This window comes from Molossus molossus, unplaced genomic scaffold (assembly GCF_014108415.1).
Source record: "Molossus molossus isolate mMolMol1 unplaced genomic scaffold, mMolMol1.p scaffold_m16_p_1, whole genome shotgun sequence".
Taxonomy (NCBI): domain Eukaryota; kingdom Metazoa; phylum Chordata; class Mammalia; order Chiroptera; family Molossidae; genus Molossus; species Molossus molossus.
In genome coordinates, this window is record NW_023425344.1 from 160,046,840 (window position 1) to 160,073,841 (window position 27,002).

The following is a 27,002-nucleotide window of genomic DNA, read 5'->3' on the forward strand; positions in this document are numbered from 1 at the left end:
GGAAAGTTTGATGAGAATCGGATACATGCTACTACGGGTGTAAAACAATTTAAATTTTTTGAAGTTTAATTTAGCAATGAATATTCAAATGTCTTAAAATACACATGTACTCACTCCTATGACCCAGTAAATACAACAGTCTATGTTTAGAAATTTATCGTAACAGAACAATCATAATGAACGCAAAATGTAAAGGCCATAATATGTACTTTCATTTACATTTTAAAAGACTGAAACAAGTCTACAATAAAGGTTTGATTGAATATATTATAACAATGCCTAAGATGGAGTATTTTGTATATATTAAAAAATCATGCACATGGTACAATAAAAAGATAAAATCTCTGTGTATAGTGTGATCTCTTTTTATGAGTAAATGTGTAATAAGACTAGAAGATAGCATAGATGTACATTCACAAGAGCTATTTTTGTCTTCAAAACTTTCTTGAATTCATAAAAAACAAATTACATTTTTATATTCAGAAACATTTTAATTAGACTATGAGAAAATGGGAAATCTTAAGCTGGGAGAGTCTTTTTCTTCAAAGAGTAATGAAAAAGTAAATAAGAAAAAAAACTTCTTTGATTTGATTCCATGAAAATGCAAAATTCGTCATATAAAAAAAATGCCATAAATGAACATGAAGACAATTGACAAAAGAAAACATCACAAGTATATGGAACAAACAGCTATATTATCCAAAACTTAAAATATATATGTATTTTTTTTTTTTTAATTTCTTTATTGATTTTACAGAGAGAGGAAGGGAGAGGGAGAGATAGAAACATCGATGAGCGAGAACATCGACTGGCTGCCTCCTGCATGCCCCCCACAGGGGATCAGGCCCACAACCTGGGCATGTGCCCTGACCGGGAATTGGACCGGCGACCTCTTGGTGCATGGGTTAATGCTCAACCACTGAGCCACACCAGCCTGGCAACAATATAAAGTATATTAATTATCTACTATAAGCCCAACAATATTCTAGCCCCAGAGAGCACAGCAATAAACAAATCAGAGCAGATGCCTGCCCTCACGATTCTTTCTTTCTCATTGGAAAGGAGAGATGGTAAGTAAGTAATGAGGAACTTCAGGCAGTGACAAATACTATGAAGATCATAACAGATTGGGGAAGAAAACAAACAAAACAGAGTGAGCAGTGATGTGACAATGTGAAAGGAAGGGGTAAGAAGGGATAGTAGGAATTTGGGAACAGCTCCTCTAAGAAGGGACATTTGAGCTGCAAGATGAATGATGAGACAAAGTCAACCATGTGCGATTGGAGGAAGAGAGATCCATAAAACTGAGAATCGGAAGTGCAAAAGCTCAGGAGGCTAGAGAAAGGTTGGCCTGCTTGAGAAGTGCCTGGAATGTCTAGAACATAATGTGCAGGGAGAGACCGACATTAGATGTAATCAAAAAAATCTCAAGGGCGCCCCGGCCGGTTTGCTCAGCGGTTAGAGCATCAGCCTGGGGTCCAGAGAGACTGGGGTTTGGTTCCCGCTAAGGGCATGTACCTCAGTTGCAGTTTGTCCCCGGCCCTGGTTGGGTTGTGCGGGTGGCAACCACTCGATGTATCCCTTTCACGTCAATGTTTCTCTCTCTCTCTCTCCCTCCCACTCTATCTGAACAAAATATGGAAAAATGTTCTCGGGTGAGGATAAAAAAAAAATCTCAAGGGCAAATCATGTTGGGGCTATTAAAATGTCATTGGAAGTTAAAATGCCCTTTCAAAACAATAAAAAGATTGCCACATCCCCAAATTATCAAGGCTAGACATAATTCACAACAGAAAAAATACAACTAATCAATCAGGATACACATTAAAATCTCCACTGAGCTAGTAATCAAAGATAAGCAAATTAAAATAGCAAGATTTAATTTTTTCACCTTTCATTATTAATATACAATGATGGTGAAGTGAGAAAATGAAAAATGATTGTTATTTATGCTAGCAACAAAATAAAAAAAAATAATCGAAAAAAGAGGTGTACTTTAAATAAATCATGGTACATTTTTACCATGGAAAAGGGCATGTCCATTAAATTCTATCTTCAAAGAACAGTTAATATTTGATTATGCCTGATACTGTTGATTACACTATTTCTAAGCCATTCAATAATTCTAACAGTGCTCCTCCACAACATTCTACCTCTCATCATTTCTAGAGAAAAAAGTTCTAAATCCCTGTAATTTCTGTGATTCCCACAATAAATTTCTAATAATTATCTCATCGACCCCTCACCCCTCCCACTGTTCATCTTCAACATAGCAGGAAGAGCGATTTCCTAAGTGTTCACCATCACAACGTCCGAGTGCCCAACGTCTTCACAATGTAGCTATAATAAAATGGTAACTCCTTATTATGGCCCACTTGATCTGGCCCCAACATTACCTAGAAGACCTCACCTCCTGCCACACACTCTCTCTAACAAGGTTCAATACAAACAGTATTGCTTTTTTTTTTTTTTGAACATGCAAACTCATTCAGATCCAGGACTTTGTCTGCTATTCCTGATGCCTAGAATGTGATTTTCTTTCTCCTAATCATTTAGAGCTCAACTCAAATATTTCTTTGACATGTTTGTTCTTGCTATCTTAGCTAAGGTATACTCCCTCTTCAACATTTGTTATCAAGCACACTTATTTCCTTAATACTATTTATGTCTATCTAAAATTATGTAATTTAATGTTATATATTTATGTCTCCCTGTTCAATTACAGAAATATAAATACCATGAGAGCATAAACTTTCTGTATTTCCAGCATGTAGGACAGTGCTTAACATTTAGTATTACTAAATAAACATTCAACGAATGAATGAATGAATGAATGAAGAGAAATAACAGAATACTATACAAATAACATAAATTTAATTATATTAAATTATAACTATAAAAGATATCATATATAGATTATAAAAACAATATATGCTAACACAAACATAAATATAGACAAATCAGGAAAAGAAAAGATATATAGGTTTCATATTTTATTTTTATATAAGCCATAATAAAATTAAATTGACTTAAAATTTATCATTTTCAAAGAAATAATTAAGACATTAGATTTTTAAAAAGTGAATTAATAAAATTAGAGCTCCTATGTATATATGTGTACATGTGAATAGATAGATGACAGACATTTAAAAATATACATACATACACACAAAAAGAAAGAGAAGAGGAACGAGAAGAAAATACTATTATACTAATTCAAATATTCAAAATTATAGACTGAAAATAATATTTTTAAAAGAACACATTTAAAGGTCATCTTATTTTTGTATAACACTAACAAATGATTTTATAAAACACTAAAAAAACAACAATAATAAGCACATATTCAAACTCAATCTGTTCTGAAATGACAGCGCTTTCAAAATAAACATTTCAGAAACCAGTGATCATCTTCAAAGACTGAGATAAGACGAGGCAAAGGGAGAGAAGTTCTAGCGCACTAAGCACTAAAATACAGCAGATACTCTTAGGTGGCTTCTTACTATAATAAATCAGATACTGAGTGGAACTGGAAGTTGGGTTGAAGACCTTTGTAAGTTAAGGATTTACTGAAAATATTTTCCACGGAAAGCAAAATAATAAGGATGTGGAAATAAATAAGATAACATTCAATTCAAAGAGGAGTGGCATTATTCTGACCCTGCATCACAAGGTACATGGTGAAGCCATAAAAAGAATGATTGAGGTTGGGAGGCAGAACAAGAATGGAGGACTAAAGATTTGGTTTGATTTCAGACATGCTATATCTGTCATAACCTACAGCACAGGGGGAAAAGTGAAGTTAGAGTTTCAGAGGAACATAATAAACAAATTAATTAATAGCCAATTTCCTTATTATTTGCACTTATATCCATAAGATGATTAAGGTAGCATACAAGCACTCTCAGGGATTGAGTATAAAATAAAGATCTAGATTTCTGATGAATTTTAGTTTATTACTATTTATTTTTTAAATATTTTACTTGACCCACTTAAAAAAAAGTAGTCCTAAAATAAAAGTTATAATTGAAAAGTAGTCATTTAAAAGGGGAAAGAAACAAAATAACATATTTTAGAGAAGTATATTTCAGATGGTATATTTTGAAAAACTATTTTTAAGCATTAGTTTTCCTATTTGATAACTGGTGGCAAAACATACTAGATGCTTCCTAAAAACTCTCCCGGATTTTAGTGTTCCTGAGTATGCTCATAAAAACTTAGAAAAATAAAATTTTGTTCTTCCTAATACCGAATTTCCTTGATATAACAATATTCAACTTAAACTAATTGAAAAATATAAGAATAACTTTACTAATTTAGTAAGGTAAATGAATGTTTGAGTTACTGCAATGATTGAGGGGTGAGTAAACTAACAGTAATAAAGAGTTTCTAGATACCTAAATCTGAAAACCACTTGGACATATTTTATAGTTTGTCCATTGTTATGAAAACACAAAAACGAAAGTCCATCAGCATAAGAAATGACTACATACAAGTAATTGTATATATTACAGTTCCTGGCATCAACCTGCTTGAAATTCAACTGATCCTGAGATCTGTCATATTCAGCATTTCACCTAACATTTTCATTCACCCACATACATTCCTAAGCCAGCTAACAGATAAAATCATCAGAAATAAAATATTAAGATATTACCAGTAATACTGGTGAAAGTTGGTAAATAAGGTAAAATCTTTCTTCAAAGCTTTATGAGGTAGTCTATATTTAACAGCAATGTGGAAAATGAGCAATATGTTACTTGGATATTTTAATGCAAATGGATTTATCTTCTTTCAAACTTTAATGATCTGATTTGAAGAAAAAAATATTTTCCTATTTTACCTTAACATGCTATCTATAATCATTTGGAACTTTCCAAGAAAAAAAAAAAGTTTTAAAAAAGAAAATTTTCAATCATCTCTACTTACAATTCCATTTTGATTTCTTAGTCATCTAATTATCATGCATTTGCCTGATAGTACATATTTAAAGAATCCTGCTTTTGACTAAATTTCACTAATAAAACTACATTAAATTATTCAGTTGAGGAATGGGAGATATTCAATGCTACATTCCAAATTATTTAAGGCAACATATTTACAGTAATCACTCAAAATAACAAGAATAAATTCTCATTGAAATAGTACTTTACTTCCAACAAATAACCACTACAAATTAGAAAATTTAATTTTCTATTGTAGTGTTGTTGATGGGGAGCTCATAACCAACTTCTTGGTGACCAACACTTTACTTTTCAGCCATTTCTGACCATATTTAGTGATACAACTTGAAATAGTGAAACATTTTTAAAAGAAAATACCCTATAATAAAACAATTGTGATTTAAAAAATTTTCTTTTATCATTATTTTTTAAAATTTCATTATAAACATGCTTGGAATACCTGGTTTTCCTTATTTATCATAGTTAACTCCATTATAATGTCTTGTTATAATAAAAAAGAAAAATAATGAGATGCAGAAGAAATGAAAAAAAAAACAAAACAAAAAAACTGTACCAAACAAAACTAAAGCCTGAAAGGAACTTGTCAAAGAATGGATGAAGAGCAATACCACTTGGTTAAAAAAAAATAAAATAAAAAATCACAGACATATAAACTAATTCTTGCCCCCTTTGGGATAAGGATGGAAATAAATAAAAATAGAAGAACTACTCAATAGTAATTTTATAAACTTTAATCTCAGTGTTCAGAAAAGATTCACTACTTCAGCAAATAAAGCACTGAACATATAACAGTGACTAGCAGTAAGAGGTTCACCAATAGATAAGTCAGTGGCTGTCTCAAAAATGCTCACAATCTAGTCAGGAAGACAGACATACTTATGGATTATACAATAACACTTTAAACAAAGTATTAGAACACAGAACACAGTAGAGAAACAAAAGTATTTACTCTAACTGCTAAACTAATAAAGACTTCAGCTAAATTGAGCATCAAAGATTGGACAGGATCCCACTGGGAGGAATTGGTAACAAGGACATTCCAAACTCACAGATGAGCTAAGACAAGGCATGGAAAATAGGAATGGATGAACACTCATAGAAATTCACAGAAATGCAAGCTTCCCATTATGGCCTCAGTGTTAAGTAGGTGTAACAGAATATTAAATGGGAATTTTCCTGTTTTTTTAGTTTTAGATAAGGACCTGAGAACAACAGGATCCAAGTACTGGAATTCCTAGGCCTGAAAAAAAAACTAACTGAGGCCTGAAAAAAAAATCTAAAGACAAGAAGGCACGAAAACCTCGGTCTGAGATACTACCTTAGAAATGGCCAAGAGTTCCATTCCAGAATTTGTTGAGTGAAGAATTATTATTTTCCTATGAGAAAGATAAGGACCCCTAGGACAAAAACCTAGCATGGGCCATTTTTTAAAGAAACTCTACCCAGAGGACTACAAAAGGAACCAGACAACCCCAGAAGAAAGAGGCTAGAGGTAGACCAGAGTCAGAGACTAAGGAAGATAGGCAAAAGAAGACAAACAAAGGAAGTAGCCACCACATCAAGGAAATTACAACTGGGTTATTCCCAAACTGTGGGAGTCTATGATAAACCCAGGAAAAGTAAGATGAAAGAATCCAGAAGAGATAAAGACACCTGAACAGCATTTATCAAGGGGCAGAAAATAATATTCAGATTGGGATTTCAGATACAAGTGACAGAAAAGAGTCAATTTCTTCTTGCACACTAGTGAGCTCATCTCTTTTAATAAATCCATTAAGAGTAGTAAATGGTGGGCAAAGCAGTCTGATTATAAGACCATAATTTTGATATAATTGAATTTAAAATCTATTCTATAAATACAGAAGGACAAAAGTTTTTTTTTGTGTGTGTGTGTGTACTAATTATATAATTATATATGTTTTTAGTTTCTTTAGGGGCAACCTACCTCTATTTATAAAATATTAATTCATTTTCTGAGTTGCAGAAACTCTGTTAAGTACTGGGGGAAAAAAGTTAAAAGCAGACTTCACCCTCAACAAGTTTATAGAGGAAACAGACATGTGCAAAGGCAGTTACATTTCCTTGTGCTAACTGCTAGAATAGGAATAAGCAAACATCATAATATAGAAGGGTCATATAACAAAAGTATAATGGAGAAGAAGGCATAGGAAACATCTCAGTTAAGGAGAATTTTAAAGTGAGAAGAAGCTGAGTTATACAAATGATAGTAGTAATGCAGGGATAGAGGTGTGGTGAGTGCTGACGGCAGACAAAGGCCCAAAGAAAGAGTAACATTCTGGGAACTGCAAAAAGTTGTGTCAACTAATCAATACATGCAGACTGCAAGGAAAGAAATGAAAATGAGGACATAAGGAGGAGTCAGATCACATGCCTAAACAGGAAATTTGAATTTTATCATAAGGACAATGGAAGGTCTTAGCAACAGTCATTTTTCATATACTAGCATACTGGTTTAAGCTAAGAACGCTCACATGTTTTATTGCTCTTTTTCCTCACAACAACCCTGTGAGGTAGGTGTAATGATTCCCAATTAACAGATAAGAAAAAAACCTTAAAGTTGTTAAACACTTACACTTGATTAAATAGCTACAAAGTGGCAGTCAGGATTCCAGATCAGAAAATACATTAAGAAGGCACACACACAGGCACATGCACACACACGCGCGCACACACACACACACACACACCACACTGAAATTTCAGAGTTAAAGGAAATTTTTAAAGTAATAATGCTAATTAATTCAGAATTAAAGATAAAAAAGATCTGTGGCATCCAAAGCTCTTTATGCAAACTTATACATTTAAAATTTTCAACTAATTCAATTTATATTAAAATAGACAGGAATTAACTGATACATAAAATAAGATTAGCAAAAATTGAACTTGTTATGTTAGCATTTTATCTCCATATATCTGCCTGAGGTTACCTAGGAAGAAGGGGAGAATTTTTCACATTTATTTCTAAAATATATATATTCAAACACCACATATGGTTCTGTGAATATAATTTATACTTGAATGATAAAAATAATGTCTGAATCCTCAGTTTAAATTAAGTTATTCAGCCCTGGCCGGTTTGGCTCAGCGGTTAGAGCGTCGGCCTGCGGTCCGGAGAGACCCGGGTTCGGTTCCCGCTAAGGGCACGAACTTCGGTTGCAGTTTGTCCCCGGCCCTGGTTGGTCGTGCGGGTGGCAGCCACTCGATGTGTCCCTTCACGTCGATGTTTCTCTCTCTCTCTCCCTTCTTCTCTCTCCCTGCCACTCTATCTGTACAAAAAATGGAAAAATATCCTCGGGTGAGGATAAAAAAAAAAAAAAATAAAAAAAATAAAAAAAAAAAAATAAATTAAGTTATTCAAATATAAACAACTTTGTATAAAAAGAACTGTTCACCTAATGTCAAATTGCAAAATCGTCTGCCTATTATCCACAATAAAATACTTGAAAGTTTTCATATTCCTATCAAATCACAAGAATTTGTTCACAAATATTTGATAAGACAATTTAAAAAAATCTTTTTGGGATAAATATAAAAATATGTCCCTAATTTAAAAGAGTATGTATTTTATCAATCTGAGAATATCTAAGAATTTAAAAATATCTATTTTTAAATGTATGGTATGTTCTTTAAAGTTAAATTATATAAAATCTACACTCAAAGTATACTTCTCTAGGTCTTTTTATTTTCTCACCAATTTCACTATTTCTTCAGCTGGTCCTAATATTTCAATTTAAGGCCTATAATGGAAAACTAGAAGTTGTCAAAACATTATTTTAGAAGTCAAAGTACATATCATTGAGTATTTAAAATTCATATTACCATCTATGTATTTGATTATTTTTTCCTATTTCATATAGAAAATTATAATGAGCGAGGATGGAAAAATAAAGGTTTCATTAAGATTTAATTACTCTTGATCTTGTATTTATTTTTGAATTCCAAAATTAGAAGTGAATAGAAGTTAAATTATAAGCCAGACCATAATTCTGGTCCTTCAGAATAAGATGAAAAGCCCTCCCTTGTAAAACAATCTAATGGAGATGTTAGGTTCCTATATTTTATGCAATGAGGTTAATTTCTAAATAAAATAAATAAATGTTTTAAATACACAATTTAACTAAAAACCAATGTTTTTCTTTATTTTTTAGTTACACAAATAGTACATGTTTATTAAAGTCAAATAATATACAAGTATATTTAATGAAAATGAAAGTTTTCATCTAATTCCCTTTTCCAAATAATATACACTGGGAGTATATTAAAGTATAAGATTCATATGGTTAAAAGTGAAATCTAATAAGTTGTAAAATTTACACCATCCACAAAAGATCTAAAATATAACTATTAAATGTCTTGAGTATTTGAAAAATATATACTCAGATATGCACAATAGGCATAGTTTGTACCTTTTCAGCAAAATATTAAAATAACATATAAAACATATGGTCAATTCTGTCAAATATGATTACTTTGGTTAATAAGATGAATGGAATTAAGCAATACTTACAATTACACTGTTTGCAGAAAATGCAAAGGGACCAATTATAAAAAATTAAATATTTCATATACTGATAACATACCCTCTTGCTAGAGATACATAAGTCTAAATTATATTCTTTCAAATAGTAATGTTTACTTCTTTAGTGCTTCACTATTGAACGAAGTGTTAATTCTATGCAAGGGGGAAAACTCAATATTTTTTGGCAATATTTAAGTACATTCTACTCCAAGTGCAAATAAATCCTAATTTTTCTAATTTACCTGATGCTTCCATGATGAATAAAGTATTGAGAATTGCACTGTATTTAATCTCAAAAAAATTTTAAAAGCGGGGATACCTCTACTACAAGATTAGATAGTTGAAAATCTTTGTAGAAAATTAGACATCTTCTTTTGACTCTAAAATACGATCACTCGGCATTTGATCAATACGAATAATATTCTCACTAGAACAAAACCACTTACACCAAAATGTCTTGGTTACATAATGTAAAGTACAATTCCAAATACACAGAATTCTACCCCTGAATTGAACAGAAAACACTGAAACAAAGGATCTCTAAAAAATAATTTCTTCCACCCACCTCATTTTACAAGTATGTAAACTGTGGCCCAGAGAGGCTTTTATCTGCTTTCATTGAGAATCTATAGGCACAGAGATATATACAAATATCATTTAACTTATAACACATAATTTAGACTAGCTAAAACAAATGATACTGTATTTCATATGACTAAGACTATGAATACTAAGACCCTACGTTCTTGTCAAAGAAATGTCTATAGACGCACAAAAAATAATTTTAAGAAACAATTGATAACTAGTATGTCATACTATTGACTAAAACAGCAAAGCAATTAAATATAACAATCCATGTCATATTGTTTAACAAGAGACACAGCAGTTTCTAATGTAATGTCCTATCCTATATGGCATAAAACATGCCATTCTACTGCTAAAGATAGCACTCTTGTAAAACTGTTTTTACAAAGGAGAAAAGAAAACCATTAAATAATTGAATGGGGGAGAGAGACTAAATACAGTAAGTGGAAGTTCAAATATTTACTATTTCTCTCCCAAGCTTTGTTCCAATATGTTAAAAAATTTAAAGTCAATGCTTCTAAAACAAAGAATAAAAATAAAAACTAGGTTAATCATAAACTGGTTTTGTTGCAAAAATGTCACCAATAGAGTCAAAGTATTAAAACTAAGGCATAAAACACAGCAAGCAAAACTAATTAGGATGTTCCTGTAGAATTTTAAGTTGATTTGCTACTTTAAGAACACAGCTCTAAAATTTTATATAATATTGGTTTGGTTATTTGAAAATATTTAAAGACAAATTTATTCTTTTAAGTTTCATTAAAAGTGCAGTAGGTATAAAAACATTTTCGTTTCATTTGCTTTTAGAATAAAATAATATGCAAGGAGTGCATCCATTTGTTTATTATTCAGTTCAGTTTCGATCAAAAATTAGATGACCTTAACATAAAATTTAGAGCCAGGGAGAGCAGCACTAAGTTTAACTGACCTCAATACATTTTTAAATGATGCTTCCCAGTTATTTGTTATTCTCTCTTATTGGGTTTTCCAGTCTAGAGTGGGTACACAAAAAACTTACAGTCTATGTAGTACTCCTAGTCAGTTTCACTCTGCAGATGGCACAGTGGAGAAATACCTTCTGTACAGGACCATGTACAATTTCTTCTGCAGCTGTCAGCACCTAGGGGAAAGTGCGCTGTTAAACAGTTGCTGCGTTCCACCTCAGAAGTGGCTGCAATTCGGTGGTGGGTGAAGTGATTCCTGTACATATATACAGGGATGAAAAGTACTATAGAAAATGAAAATATTTAACAACAAAAGTGGCTGTCTGAAAACTGCCACAGCAAAACAGGATACATCAGTCAGTCACAAGAGCCCTACACAGATGGGCTACCATTCATTTAAAAGTTGAATGTTAAGAATGATTGAAGGAAAAAAATAGAAATACAGTTATTCAATTCACAGCATAACTATAAATCAATGTTAAAACACCTGTTTTGAAAAATTAAACCCAAACATTGTATACTGATTTATAACATTATGTCCATAGTAATTTACCTAAAACCTGGCAAGCATATACATTAAGATTCTTCACTCTGTTCAGCTAATTTAATGCTTTTGCTTTAAATGACAATTCAAGGAGAAAAAACCAAAATAGGTAAGATATCAGAATTGTAGCATATATAACATTAAATATTTTTAAAAAGTAAAAAGAAAAATCAAAAACATTCTAAAATTCTAAATTACTTTTTATGGGGAAAAAACACAATTTAATGAAATAACCTGTCCTCAAAACTAGCAATGGTTATATTATTTTTTATATAATGAAACCTTGATAGTGATCCCATTATAAAATGACAACTTCTCTTCTCCAAAGTCACATTGAGTTAGAATCGATATACAGTCTTCATCCTTAGCCCACATAAGCAATGAGTTAACCAAGTATATGGTAAATTTAGCTCATTAGTACAGAAAATTATTACCACATTTTACTTATACTACAACATCCAACAAAAACACCATTTCCATGTATCTTTGATGGAATCAGAAGATAAAATTCAAAAATTATTCTCTGAGAAAAATCACTGAATCACTAAGCTATCTTTCTAATCTATCTCAGGTCATAGCTATATGTTTATACTACTCTGAAGAGGCAACCGTTTACTTAATTCAAAATAATACATTTAGGTTCTTATAGATTGAGGGTGCTCTAAGAAAAGTCCAACAAATCAGACCACTGAAGTGTCCTATTATGTCAAACTTTTCTGAATCTCACTTGCAGAGCATATAGTCAGTGGAGTCAAAGAGAGCTGCCAACTTCAGCTTTCTTAAATTTTTTCTAGAATAAGGCATAGAATAAATGAGTATTTCCTTTAAGTGACAAGGGATGGTAGAAGAAAAACAAAGTACAGAGTACTCCAGTTTCATTATTAAAAGAAGACACAGATCAGGTATTCCCAACCTAGGGTCCATGTATGGAATTTAGGGAACCCAAGAATTCTGCAAAATCGCATATGAAAAGAAAGACATATTATACAGGTTCATAGTACATTTATAGAGAGAAAATGGGACATAAGCTTTAGTCAGGTTCTCCAAAGGCTCTGTGATTTCCCCCTGAAGTTCAAGGAACTACTGATAAGCAATATAAAGACACCCAATGGAATAAGTAACAGTAATCATTTATTAAATGCCTAACTCTGAGCAGCTGTTTCTTCTTATGTAAAATGAGTAACAGACAAGGATATTCCAACAACTAAATGAAGTAATTCACATGGTATAATAATTGATTTATTATTATCAGCAATAGTAATGACTGCTCAAAAGAGCTACCTCAAAAAACTAAAGCTTTCTTATAGGGTCCCATCTTTGTTTACTGCTATATAACTTCATATTACTTTTATTTAGCTGTATCTTCTCAAAGAGACCAATGTCATAAGCTATACATTTCTACATTATTTACATACAAAAATACTAAATACTATTTTTGAAATACTGCTTTATACTCCTAGAGTCTACATTTCCCAGAAAGCCACTGGTCCCTTGTATGGCATTGCACTTACTCAGAACAGGTTCAGAGAAGTAAAATATTTGGCTTCAATTGTTTATATAAAATAATTTCCTTCCCTTTACCACTGTTTCTTTCATTCACACCATACATACAAACAAATCAAACTAAAGTTGAAGACTCTGCAAAGGATCACATTTTCTGAAAAGGTTATACAAGTAACACTTTTACTTTCATAAATCATTTTCCTTACTCTTCAGATTAGTTTTCTGAAGGTAAAAGATATGAGAAATATACATACATAAATCCTTTATAACGAATCATTGAATTAAAACAAACAGACTAGCCTTCCCCTTACAATGAGTTCATAATATTATAAACAGTATCACAAAATAGTACTTATGGTACTCTTCAAGGTTATGGTAACCTGTAAATATTCATCAAAAAATGATGAATAAAATCTTACCATGTATTAAGGATACTCAGTGAAGAAATAGAATATTTGTTAATATGTTTAAAATAATAGCATATAATGCAACTTTATAGTTGATTCCCAATCATTTCAAATGTATAGAACCATTTCTAGGGTCTTGTCACGAGAGGAGTTAACTCTGTGTGCATTCACACACTAATAAAGTACACAGCAGTAAGAACAAAGGGAACAGGCTTTAAGTGAAGGAGCAGAAGTAAGAGGGAAGCATATTAAGCATTCAGAGTACTGCAATAAAAAGGATATTACTAGAATACAGAGTATATGCAGAGGTCAATAAGGAGGACAACAGGCACAGGCCCAGTTATGCTAAAAAAAAATTTTATTTCAAAGGATGGCATTTTGATAAGTATTTTTACAAAAATCACTTTAGCAGCAACATGTAAGATGAACTAGAGGTGTGGTTCAACTGGGATGGGAGCAATGGGGATATACAGTTAGGAATAATAAAAGATCTATTAAAAATGAAAAAACAACATACACTATACAAGACATGAATGAATAAAAATTGTGGGATAAGTGAAATCTATTTCTAAAGTTTGAGTATAGAAACTAGCATTCATCCATTTATTTACTCTACAAAAATTGATTTTCTCCAATGGGTCAGGTCCCATCTTAGGCACTGGGTAAAAAACTCGGAGCAAGCCAATGACTTTCCCTCTAGAAGATTATAAACTAATGGAAGAAACAGTTAATACATATTAAATATATAAAATATTGTATGAAAATGATTCACATCCAAATAAAAAATAAGGCAAGTTATAGGAAAAGAGTGACAAACATACTATTTTAACAGAGAAAAACTAAGAAAGTAGCATTATTTGAATGAAATAATTTCCAAATAATGTGAAGTGAGTGCACAGACTATCTGGGTTAAGAATGCTGTAGACAGATGGAATTGCAAGAGCAAAACTCTAAGACAGGAACAAGAGATCAAACTTTTAACCCGATCAGATCACACAGGGACTTGCAGACCATAATGAGGACTTTGGATTTTTTGTGCTAGAGAAAACAACTGCAAATTTTTGACTGGGGTAATGTTATAACTTATTTAATCTTTTAAAAGGATGACACCAGCCATTGTGGGGGAATTCATAGCAGACAGCAAGAATGGAAGTATTAGCAAGATGGTAAAATTTACATAACAGAATATCAGAACGGACTTTTCCTATTGCCCAGGAATTGGTAATAAGAACCCAAGACCAAGAATAAAGAATCACCAATCAAATATTTCTCATTCAGAAGATAGCCTAAATAAATGAAAGCCAACTACTCCACTTAAACATCTTTACTTTTTCAGTTCCTCTTTACTCCAATCCTATCCCATCATGAATGAGTCAACCATCAGAATTCGCTGCACTGACTTAATGTAGGTGGACAGCACTGTTGCCAAGAGTTCATATCAAGCAAGAATTGGTCCAAAATATCAACAAGAAGGGAAGGCTGGTATCTCATCTCTCAGCTGGACTTCGGCTTATGTTTAGACTTGCTTATTATCCCATGCCCACTCTTTCTGCCTATGCCCATTTGACAAGAGTGAAAAAAGACGTGGAGTTGGGAAGGGGGTAGAGCGAACTGGAGTCACTATCTGCAATAGCAAAGAGTGTCTGGACTTTGAAAGTGGCTGGACTTGAGCCTCCAGACAATGGAGACCCCAACAGCCAGAGGTTATGGGCATACCAGAAAGGTAGAAATGGAGGGAAAGTAGAAAAAGCAAGCCAGAACTGAGAAGTGTGACCCTCCAAAAATACCTTACCCCCCCAAATTTGTCACACGGTGTTGCATCAGGGTACTAGTATGTTTCTTTCCCCATTTCCCCACCGAAGGCATGAGGTCTAGTCAGTGGTAGGCAGAGAAGCAGAATGAAAAAGAGAATAAAATTGCCACTTAAAAGAGCCTTTCCCCTTTTCAGGTCTCTCTGCCAGGCATCGACACCCAGGATGGAAACTGGAATATAAATGAAAGAGCAGATCACTCTTGGATCATTGGAGTTAGCAGAGTGAATGATTAGATTCAACCCTTTCCACACCCCAAGGTCCTAGAAAAGCTGAAGTAGCACAAGCAGAAGCAGAAGTGTCCAGTTTTAAATTGGACTCTGAGGTTAAAATTCAAACTAGTCCGAACCAACTGACTTTACTAGATTAAAGTCAAATTGAACATATTTTCTGAAGTACTCAGAACGCTCTGACATTTTGAGATGAGTAAAGAAACATAAAAAGTGATTTGACACCCGGCCAGCGTGGCTCAGTGGATTGAGCGTTGGCCCATGGACTGAGAAATCCTGCTTCAATTACCAATCAGGGCACATGCCTGGGTTGCAGGCTCAATCCTCAGTTGGGGGTGTGCAGGAGGCAGCCAATCAATGAATCTCTCTCACATAGACGTTTTCATCTCTCTCTCCCTTCCTCTCTTAAAAAAAAAAAAAAAATCAATAAAAGCATATTTGACCAAGTGATTTGACCAATCATAAACAAAGGTCATACTGGAGAAAAATAAAACCATCCCATAGTTGCATTCCCACTTAATTCTCCATCTCAATTCATACTGTATCATAAAATAGTTAGCACCAATGAGCTAGTAAGTGCTTTTGACTTTTTCTCTCTCTAAAACATTGTACACATATCTAGCTGAATGCCTGCATTATCCTATTACTACTTAATTTTTAAAACTGGCAAATATATAACTGGATGGCATAATGGGTATTTTACAAAGATTTCCTTAGATATTTTCCTTGCGTAAAAGTTACAGAAATATTTTGAACATTTATAAATAATAGGTTTTATTACAAATTAATACTTAAATTAATATTTGATGGGACTTCTCTAAAAACTCAGGTATATCTTTTTAAATAAATTAAGGTACTGTATCAGTATTTTACATGACTAAATTGTACCTAATCTTATCTTTATTTAATTGTCATATGTTTAGACAATACAGCATCCTCTTACATTGATATGTATAATTGTTTTTATTTTAAATTTATTATTGAAAATATCATAGATGACCCCTTTTCTCCCCCATTTACCCCCTGCACCCCACCATCAACCACACACCTGCTGACTTTCACTGCACTATTTTTCTGTGTTCATGGTTTTCGCATATATGCATATAAGTTCCACAAATAATTTTTATGTAATGTTCCCATCCATTTTACAATCACTCATCCTCTTAAAGTATGCCATTCATATTAAACATATACTGTATCGGTCCTTCTCAGAGGTACAAAATAATAAAGAGAAAGTAATGGGAGTCAAAAATTACAAAACTAAGTTCTACATTTACAGCTTTTTTCTGGTCCACTTTTTTCATATGATATAAGAATGTCAGTTATAATTGTGAAGAGTAAGAAGAAACATACAAACTCAAGTAACCCAAATGTACATGTTTACTGTTAGAAAATAATGTCAGCCAAATTGTTAACACAATATTGAAGGACAAGCACAAGGTTGGAAGACTGGCACTATCTGACTTAATGACTTACTATAAAACTACAGTAATCAAGACAGTGTGGTACTGGTGAAACAACTCATGGGTTAATTAGTCAATGAAGGAGAACAGAGAGCCCAGAAATAAACCTACACAAATTTAATCAACTGATCTTTCACAAAGTACAAATAAAATTCAGTGTTGAAGGACTTTTCAACAAATGGTGTGGTCACGGTTGGACATCTGCATGCCGAAAAATAAAAATAAATCTAGATGCAGACTAATTAACCATTCATAAGAATTTGCTCAAAAGGATCAAAGACAAAGCTATGACTCCAAGAATATAACACTGGAAAAAAATCTAGGTGACCTTGTGATGGACAACTTTTTAGGTACAATACCAAAAGCATAATCGATGAAAGAAAAAATTACTGGAATTCATTAAAAAAACCTTCTGCTCTGCAAAAAACACTGTTAAGAGAATGAAGAAACAAATCATGATGGGAAGAAAATATTTGCAAAACACATATCTGATAAAGGATTCGTAACCTAAATATACAAAGAACTCTTAAAATTCAACAATTAGAAAACAAGCAATCCAATTTAAAAAATGGGCAAAAGATTTGAACAGACACCTTAGCAAAAAGTGCAACTGATAGCATCTGGGCATATGAAAAGATGCTGAACATTATATGTGTATCAGATTTTTTTTAGGGCTGCCAACACAAGTACCACAAACTGGATGGCGTAAACAACAGAAATTATCTCACGGTTTTGGAGGCTAAAATTCCAAAATCAAGGTGCTGGCAGGGTCGGTTCCTTCTGAGGGCGGAGAGGACAGGATCAGGTTCCAGGCCCCGATCCTTTTCTCAGGAAAGGCAGACTCCACGTCCCCACGGCATCGCCCTGTATGCATAGCTCTGTGTCCAGTTTCCCTTTTGTTTTTACAAAGACACCAGTCACGTTGGATTAGGACCCACTGTGATGATCCCACTTTGATTAACTCTCTAAAGACCCTATCTCCAAATAAAGTCGCATTCTGAGGTACTAGGAATTAGGACTTCAACCTATGAATTTGAGGAAGACATAATCCAATCCATAACAGTATTAGTTACCATTATGCACCTATTAGAAGGACTAAAATCGAAAACACTACACCAAATAGTGATAGGATGTGCAGCACTGGAACTCTCATTTATCGCTAGTGGGAATGCAAAATGGTACAGCCACTTTGGAAAACAATTTGGCAGTTTCTTTCAAAGTAAACATACTCTTACCATACGATTCAGCAATCACACTCCTTAGTATTTACCCAAATGAGCTGAAAACTTATGTCCAAACAAATGCCTACACACAATGTTTATAGCAGCTTCATTCATAATTGTCAAAATTGGAAGCAACCAAGATGTCCTTCAACAGGTGAACGAATAAACCGACTGTGTTGTGTCCACGTTATGGAATGTTACTCAGTGATTAAAAGAAATGAGCTATTATGCTATAAAAAAATAGAGAGAGAGGAACCTTAAATGCATATTGTAAAATGAAAAATCTCAATCTGAAAAGGCTACACATTGCAGCTTTATAACATTCTGGAAAAGGCAGAATTATAAAAAAGAGTATGAAGATCAGTGGTTGCGAGAGATTAATAAGGAGGGAGGAATGAATAGGTGGAACACAGTGGGGTATATGGGGCAGTAAAACTGGTCTGTATGACACTGTAATGGTAGATCCATGTCATTATATTATATATTTGTAAAAACACAGAGTGAATTCCTAATGTAAACTATGGACTTCAGTTAATAATAATGTATCAATATGGGCTTATCAACTGTAACAAATGTACCACACCAACACAACATGCTAACTAGGAGAAACTGTGTGGTGGGGGTCAGGAGAAGAGGGGCACATGAGTGTCTATGGTAACTTCCTGGACTTCCTACTAAACTCTTCTGTAAGCTTAAAACTGCTCTAAAAATTAAAGTCTATTAATTAAAAATAATGTAGTCGTTTCCATTAAGAAGGACAAGAAGTTAAAGGTTTAGGATAATTACATGAAAACAGAAATAAGCCCCCAAAATCTAAATGCAAACACTGACAATATTATTTTTTCAGTAACAGTCATGACAGTAAATTATGGAAAAGATACACTATATCTGATCTAAAATATGGTGACTTGAGTGCATTACAGATAGAGAAACTATGGTAACACTGTTACAATGGCTGAAATGTAAATGAGTTTATCAAGGTGAAAGTTCTTTTCGTTCCTCATTTTTCCACTGACTGTCTTTTGTAAAACTATTGTTTTATATAGTCTTACTAATATTTTCTTTCAACTTGAAGCTTCTTCTTCAGGCTACTTGCTGTTACATGGAACACAGTAAAGAAGTATAGAAAGCATTTCATATATTCAAAATAAGAAATAAATGTAAACATACAGCTACCAAAACTTGCTTTCATCACAGGCAAGTAACATTTCCAGTTTATAGGATGACGGTTCATATTAAGCTATATGATAATAAAGGCAATTCATGCCATAATACTCAATGAAAATGTAATCTATATATAGAAAAGTTATAACTGGCAAATAGGGTTTAAATAGGCCAAGACATTTTAAGTTTAACAACATGCTATTTTAATTTCAGAAACCCAGATAAATGCAATGGATGTAACAGCATCAAGAGTTTGAGGTTATATTTTTAAAAATATTCATGCTGTGCTTACTTTAATCATTCTAAAATTACCTAACCCACCTGATATTACAATGAAACTAGGTAATATTGTTTCACCAAATTACAATATAAAACTTCTGACTAAAAGAATTCAAGGATGCATTTTCCTTCCCTACCAACATGTTAAATATCTTACTTGAATGCAATAGAAAATGTATAAGGACACGGGAAATTGAAATTAACTATGAAATGCATTTTCACCAAGAGAAGGAAGAAGTTTTCTACCCTTTGAAGCTAAAAAAGTAGTTATTTTTCTAATGTGTAGATCTGTGGATCTATCCATACTCTGTGAAATCATTATTTTATTTATTTTCTAATATTCCTCAATAATGTTTATGACTCTAACACATCTTTTCTAAAAGAAAAAAATAACTATCAACTTTAGAAAAACTTAAAATCCCCTAGTAGCCATGTTAAAGAACATAATTAAGCCCTGGCTGGTTTGGCTCAGCGGTTAGAGCGTCGGCCTGCGGTCCTGAGAGACCCAGGTTCGGTTCCCGTAAGGGCATGTCCTTCGGTTGCAGTTTGTCCCCGGCCCTGGTCGGTTGTGCAGGTGGCAGCCACTCGATGTGTTCCTTTCACATCGATGTTTCTCTCTCTCTCTCTGTTCCTCTCTCTCCCTCCCACTCTACCTGAACAGAAAATGGGAAAATGTCCTCGGGTGAGGATAAAAAAAAAAAAAAAAAAAAGAACATAATTAAGTAGATAAAATTTGATTTGGAATCCAACAATATAGAATTTATTCTTATCCCCATCATTTATTAAATACTCTCTACTGGCTAGTATAATTCTGGGAAGGATACTGAATGCCTATTTTTTTTTAAAAAATGAGATCACTGTAAATTTTAATGTCATTTTTATATGATATGGACAGGTTTATATTGAGACTCTCTTATTATCAATTGCTGTTGACATTTCCTAATCCAAATATCCATGAATGATACTCAAGAGAGATTACATATCAAATTTATATTTTATAATGACGCTGAAAACAAATATACACTTGATCAGACCATCTCCCTACTTTAAGGATGGCAAAAATGTACACAAACTTCTCAGAAATCCTTATATGTCTATAATATAATTTGACATATTTAATAATATATATTCTTAAATAATTCATCAAATAAAAAAGAATAAGTATTATCATTTCTTTTGCCACAAAGTTACAAAAATATGATATTGAAATTATTCACTGTGATAAACTAGTAATATAAAAAATTCTCGAATAAGAAAATATAAATTTGTTGACTATGTCTAGGCATAGATTATAAAACAAAGCTGTATTCTATAACTTTCTGAGGCTTTTGGGAGATAAAAATCAGTAATAGCAGTTTTCCACAACTCACAGAAAAATCAGATTAAGGGATAAAATTACATTAATTTTGAGATTTTTCTAATGTTTAATATCTGATACCTCCTACTAGTTGCTTATACTAGAATATTCTATTAATATAACATGGAAGTTATGAAAACAAACCTTGGGGACAGACTATGGGCAAACCCCATCTCTGTCTCTTATTTTATAGAAAAAAATACATTTACATATTTACTATATATGCATATACATATATAATGTATCTAAGAGTATATGTAATTAATACGTGTGTGTATATATGTTTATATGTGTATACACACACATACACTTACATACACATACATGCATACAAAATATGCATACATGCTTCGGATAAATCACTTAATCACCTGTACCACTTTCCTCACAGGAACTATCAGTGTGAAGTTTAAATATAGTATTATTTCCAGTTTCCTGAAGAATATAATTATTTCCAAATGTTCTTTCAGTTGAATAAACTGAAAAAGTTTGAAGACTACTGCCACTGAAACAGGAAAAAAAAAAAAAAGCATGAAATTTTTAAATAAACATGGGATTTTTAGAGAGAATGGAGGAAGAACTGAAAGCAGAAATTATCTTTCCTCACAAAATACTTTAAACTTTCTTAATTTTAAAACTTATTTTCATGTCTCAAGATTTGTGAGTAGAAACTATAGAAATGCATCCTACCTCAAATCCTTCTTATTCTTTTAGCAGCAGCAGCTGACACAGGAGAGTAATTTCCTGCTTCACTGTGCTGACAGTATATCACCCAGACTCAGGAATTATATCCTCCGGTGCAAGGCAATAGGTTTCTGTCTACACTGACAAAATAGTACAGTAAAATTATACAAAGTAGAAATTATTTTTTATTATAAAAGAAAAATCAAATGTAAACAGACTATTTTTAACTGGTAGAGTTAAGGTTACTTTAAATTTCAACTGTTTGACTATAACATGTTTTAAAACAATAAAGTTTTGTTCATTTATAATTAAATCTTGCAAACAAGATATAGAAATTATTAAACAAAAGAAAAATTTTCATAGGATCAACTTATTAGTCCCCTAGTTTTATGTTTTTTTTTATCCTCACCCGAGGACATTTTTCTATTTTTTGTACAGATAGAGTGAGAGGGAGAGAGAGGAAGAGAGAGAGAGAGAGAGAAACATCGATGTGAAAGGGACACATCGAGTGGCTGCCACCCGCACGACCAACCAGGGTCGGGGACAAACTGCAACCGAGGTACATGCCCTTAGCGGGAACCGAACCCGGGTCTCTCCGGACCGCAGGCCAACGCTCTAACCGCTGAGCCAAACTGGCCAGGGCTAGTCCCCTAGTTTTAATTATCCTTAGTGTGTTGAACACTGTGTCCTGCTTCAGACAGTGAACGTCACTAAAAAATTACTTAGAAGAATGGTGATAAGTGGTAATAAATAGTTTATATTAAAAGTTTATGTTACTGAAAAAATTATTCTTCACTCAATATGTAATAATTTGTGTGTGCATTCCAGCATATTTATAAGTTAGGAGATTTTCTTCTCATTTAGTTATATGAAAATCTAGTGACTTGCCTTATTCAACGTGATTTTTAAGATACATGTTCATTTAATCAATTCTATGTCATGAAGTATTGTAGACTTCTGGTCTATAATGACAGAGTACCAACATCAGGTTCTAGAAGTAAGTTCTCAGATTCAAATCTTTCTGCCATTTATTAGTCACATGATATTGGACAAATTATTTATCATTTTGTTCCCTCATCTGTAAAATGAGAATAAGAGTGTCATTTTAATTAAAATTGTTTAAAGATTTAAATGAAAATCTACATTAAAACATTTAGAACAAGGCTAGCACATAGCAAAGTACTCCGTAAATGCTACTTGTTGTTATTATTGTTACTACTCTTAATACTATTATTATTGTGGTTAAATATAAAAGATTAAGCATACTCCCTTACAAAATTCCACTAAGAGGGTAAAAAGGTACAAAACCAAAGGATAAGGAGAACATTTTAGAAAATGAACAACTCAGGCAGATAACCAATAATTGGTTTAGCACAGAAGAGGAAGCTGAAAACTACACAGCAGAAAAAGATAATAATATAAGAATCAACATAATTTGCTTAACAGAAAGTCAGGGGTAATGTTAGCACTAAATACTGAGGGATTCTCTAAAAGCCTATATAGATAGAGAACATTTCCACACACAGGTCAACTAACCCATTCCACATGCCCTCTTTTCTTTGATCCTTAGAAGATCAGAGTGTTGAATACCTTGAACCACAGAGGTTCCTGACTTAGAACTACCAAGCACAAATTCTGTAGAACACAAGGAACAAGGCTCAGCTGGAGCTGAACTGGGTCTTAAGTTTTGGCAGACAGAGGTCAACCATCCAGAAGAATATCTGAAAATACTTTGGGAACATTTAAGACTTCAGAAAACAGATATGTAGACACCACAATCTGGAATCTCACAAGAGAAATTCTGGCTCTTTGCTTGATCACCCTACTAAAGCCATCTAGGCAACCGTTCTTGCTCCCACACACAAAGGTTCAAACCAAATCTGTAGCACCTCATTAAGTCAAGGCTTTCAGAAAAGTTTCCAACATGAAAGACTAGGACCCAAATAAACAAACAGAAAAATGTACTGAGAGGACATATACAGAGAGAAAAAACACTGAAAAATATTATTACCATCCTCACAGACATAAGACATGATATAGTCAGAAAATAAGAAAAATGCATTATGTTAAAAAAATAGAATTAGAGAAACAGTAACTTTTAAAAAATAAAGATAATAGCTGAAATAAAACATTTAAAGAAAGTAAACATCTAGAAAATCTCCCAGTAAAGTATAAAGAAATGAAAAAAGGGGCCCTGGCCGGTTTGGCTCAGTGGTTGGAGCATCAGCCTGCAGACCAGAGACTCCTGGGTTTAGTTCCCACTAGGGGCATATAACCAAAAAAAAGAAAAGAAAAGAAATTTAAAAAAGGAGTGAAAAGTAAACAAAATTAGGACAAATACAGCAAAACATATGCTCACTGACCAGAGATTGAGAATGGCAAATTAAAAGTAAAGGGAGCCCTGGCCAGTTTGGCTCAGCGGTTAGAGCGTCGGCCTGTGGTCCGGAGAGACCTGGGTTCGGTTCCCGCTAAGGGCACGTACATCGGTTGCAAGTTTGTCCCCGGCCCTGGTTGGTCGTGCGGGTGGCAGCCACTCGATGTGTCTCTTCACGTCGATGTTTCTCTCTCTCTCTCCCTTTCTCTCTCTCCCTCCCACTCTATCTGTACAAAAAATGAAAAAATATCCTCGGGTGAGGATTAAAAAAAAAAAAAAGTAAAGGGAGCAATGCCTTCATAATTAAAAAAAAAAAATTTTTTTTTCCCTTTATTGATTTTAGAGAGAGAGGAAGTCAGAGGGAGAGAGTGATAGAAACATTGATGAGAGAGAACATCGACTGGCCACCTCCTGCATGCCTCCCACTGGGGATTTGGCCCACAACCTGGGCATGTGTCCAGACCAGGAATTGAACCAGCAAACTCTTGGTGCATGGGTCGATGCTCAACCACTGAGCCACGCCAGCTGGACATGCCTTCATAATTTTTAAAATTGATTTTAGAGAGTGAGAGGAAGGGGTTGGGGAGAGAGAGAAACATGGATTTATTGTTCCACGTATTCATGCACTGATTGGTTGATTCTTGTTTGTGCCCCTTTTTTTGAAGAAAATTATTTTATAGCCTACAGTTATACACACAATCTAATATTCAATCAAATGCAAGTATGGGATGAAGATGTTTTCAAGTAAGCAAACTTCTAAGGCTCCTTTATCAGGAAGCAGCTGGAAAGTATACTCCTAGAACAAAGAAGAACAAAGGAGGATGGGGAAGGGGGGTGGGATTCAGGAAATAAAAGAAACTACCACTGGAGCCCTGGTGGGCTTCCTCAATTGGTTAGAGCATTATCCTGATACACCAAGGTTTCAGGTTCAATCTCTGGTCAGAGCACATATAAGAATGCATAAATAAGTGGAACAACAAATTGATGTCTCTCTCTCTCTCTCTCTCTCTCTCTCTCTCTCTCTCTCTTCCTCCCTCCCTCCCTCCCTCAGGACCCCTCTCTCAAATCAATCAATAAATGAAAAATAAAATAAAATAAAATAATCTAGCACTGGAGAACACCCTGGGGCAATCCTAAAATGATCTGTTATTCACCAGGCACAGAAAGCAACCAATCTAGATTATAGAACCACATGGAAAGGTCTCCACAAAAAAAGGACAATTGATAAGTGTTTGAAACCACGTTTGAGCATTAAAAAAATTACTGATATTCATATAACAGATCTGTTAAAACATTTAGGGAATAAAAACAGTAGGTATACAAAATATAAGGAAATAAAAAGACGACAATTACTAATTCTAGAATAAAAAGTAGTAGGAGAAAGAAAAAATTGTAACATATTGTTTAGCTACAAAATAAATAATATTTATTAAATAATGGAGCTGATTTAACGCAAAATTATTGGATAAGTATGTTGAGAAAATGGAGTGATTAATGTATAAGCTGAGAAAATGAGGAGATATAAATGTAATGGTATATCCCCAACTAATAAAATGGAAAGTAAATTAATGGCAAAAAAAAAAAAAAGAAGATAAATCAATAAAGAACACGTTGAAAGTGTTATTTAAAAATATAGAAATGCCATAAGAAATGGCTCCTAGAGCTCAGAGTCATTGACTATGGAAGGCAGGGCTGGCAGACAGTGAGCAGGAAAAAGGAAGTACTTTACTGGTTTTAAATCTTTTAATACTAATTTACTTTTAAACTCTGTGCCAGTATTATTTGCTTTTCAAATAAATTTAATTAGATTTTTTTAATCCTCACCGGAGGATATTTTTGTATTTATCTTCAGATAGAATGGGAGGGAGAAAAAGAGAGAAACATCAACGTGAGAGGGACATATGAACTGGTTGCCTCCTGCAGGACCCTACCAGGGCCGGAGAATCGAACCCGTGACTCTTTGGTCCACAGGCCGACGCTCTAATTGCTGAGCTGAACTGGCTAGGACTAATTAGAGTGATTTTATTAGAAAAATTTCCAACTTACATTGTGAAGTAATATATGATTAATGACAATTTCTAAATTTTAACATAGTAATCACTCAGTTATCCAGCACCAGTCTGGTTTCACACACACACACACAAAAAAAAAACAACTGTAGAGATTAAGTTTAAACCTTTGAGTCACAAAAGATTTTTTACCAATTATTAGAAGGTTTTTTAAAATTTCTGCGTGATTAAGTGTATGTTATTCCTTACCTCTTGGTTATGTGTTATTATTGTGGATACCAACTATCATACTTGCATCAGACCCTCTGAGGGTCACAGAATATTCTATCCTACATTAAATGGCTTGAATTCTGTCTTTCTCTATAATTTTAAAAAAAGAGTAAAAAGTAAAAAGATCTGGTTTACTAAGAATTCAAATTAATAAAATCAATTAGGACTTTAACAAATATGTAGAATGCAATAATCAAAATTAATACGGAAAAACGGCAAGCACATTATGATTACTCACAATGTGCCACTGTTCTGAGCACTTTTCATATAAATTTCAACTCTGTGAGGTAGAAACTATAATTTGTCCCATTATACAGATAAGAAAATGAAGGAGGGAAAAGACACAATGGCTTGATGACTTAGCAAGCGATGGAGTTGAGATCTGAACCCAGGCAATTTGATTACAGAGCCTGTGATATTTACTGTTATGTTCTGCTTCACATTATAAATCTAATAAACTCAACATATTGTCTTTGATTATTTGAAAAACACTTTGTAATCTTGCAGGACCTAAAGTACATAACTATAACTATTACTATTGATGTATTAGAGATATATGAAAGTGTGTTCAAAATGAAGATATTCACCTTATAAATTTAAAATAAAAATTTCTCCCACAAAAATGATAAATTAACAAAATTATATATAAGG

At 33.2% G+C, this 27,002-nt stretch overlaps 1 protein-coding gene across 7 annotated transcripts in view; it reads right to left on the reverse strand.

Moving 5' to 3' along the window:
• Positions 1-27,002, reverse strand: part of NOVA1 (NOVA alternative splicing regulator 1) — a 163,053-nt gene that overhangs the window by 99,518 nt on the left and 36,533 nt on the right. For 3 of the 7 annotated variants that reach the window (XM_036264906.1, XM_036264897.1, XM_036264887.1), the window contains exon 3: positions 11,108-11,209. The exons of the other annotated variants lie outside the window; for them this stretch is intronic. The gene's annotated coding sequence lies outside the window, so the exon portion shown is untranslated. The remainder of the gene's footprint in view (positions 1-11,107; positions 11,210-27,002) is intronic. 7 annotated transcript variants of the gene reach the window in all.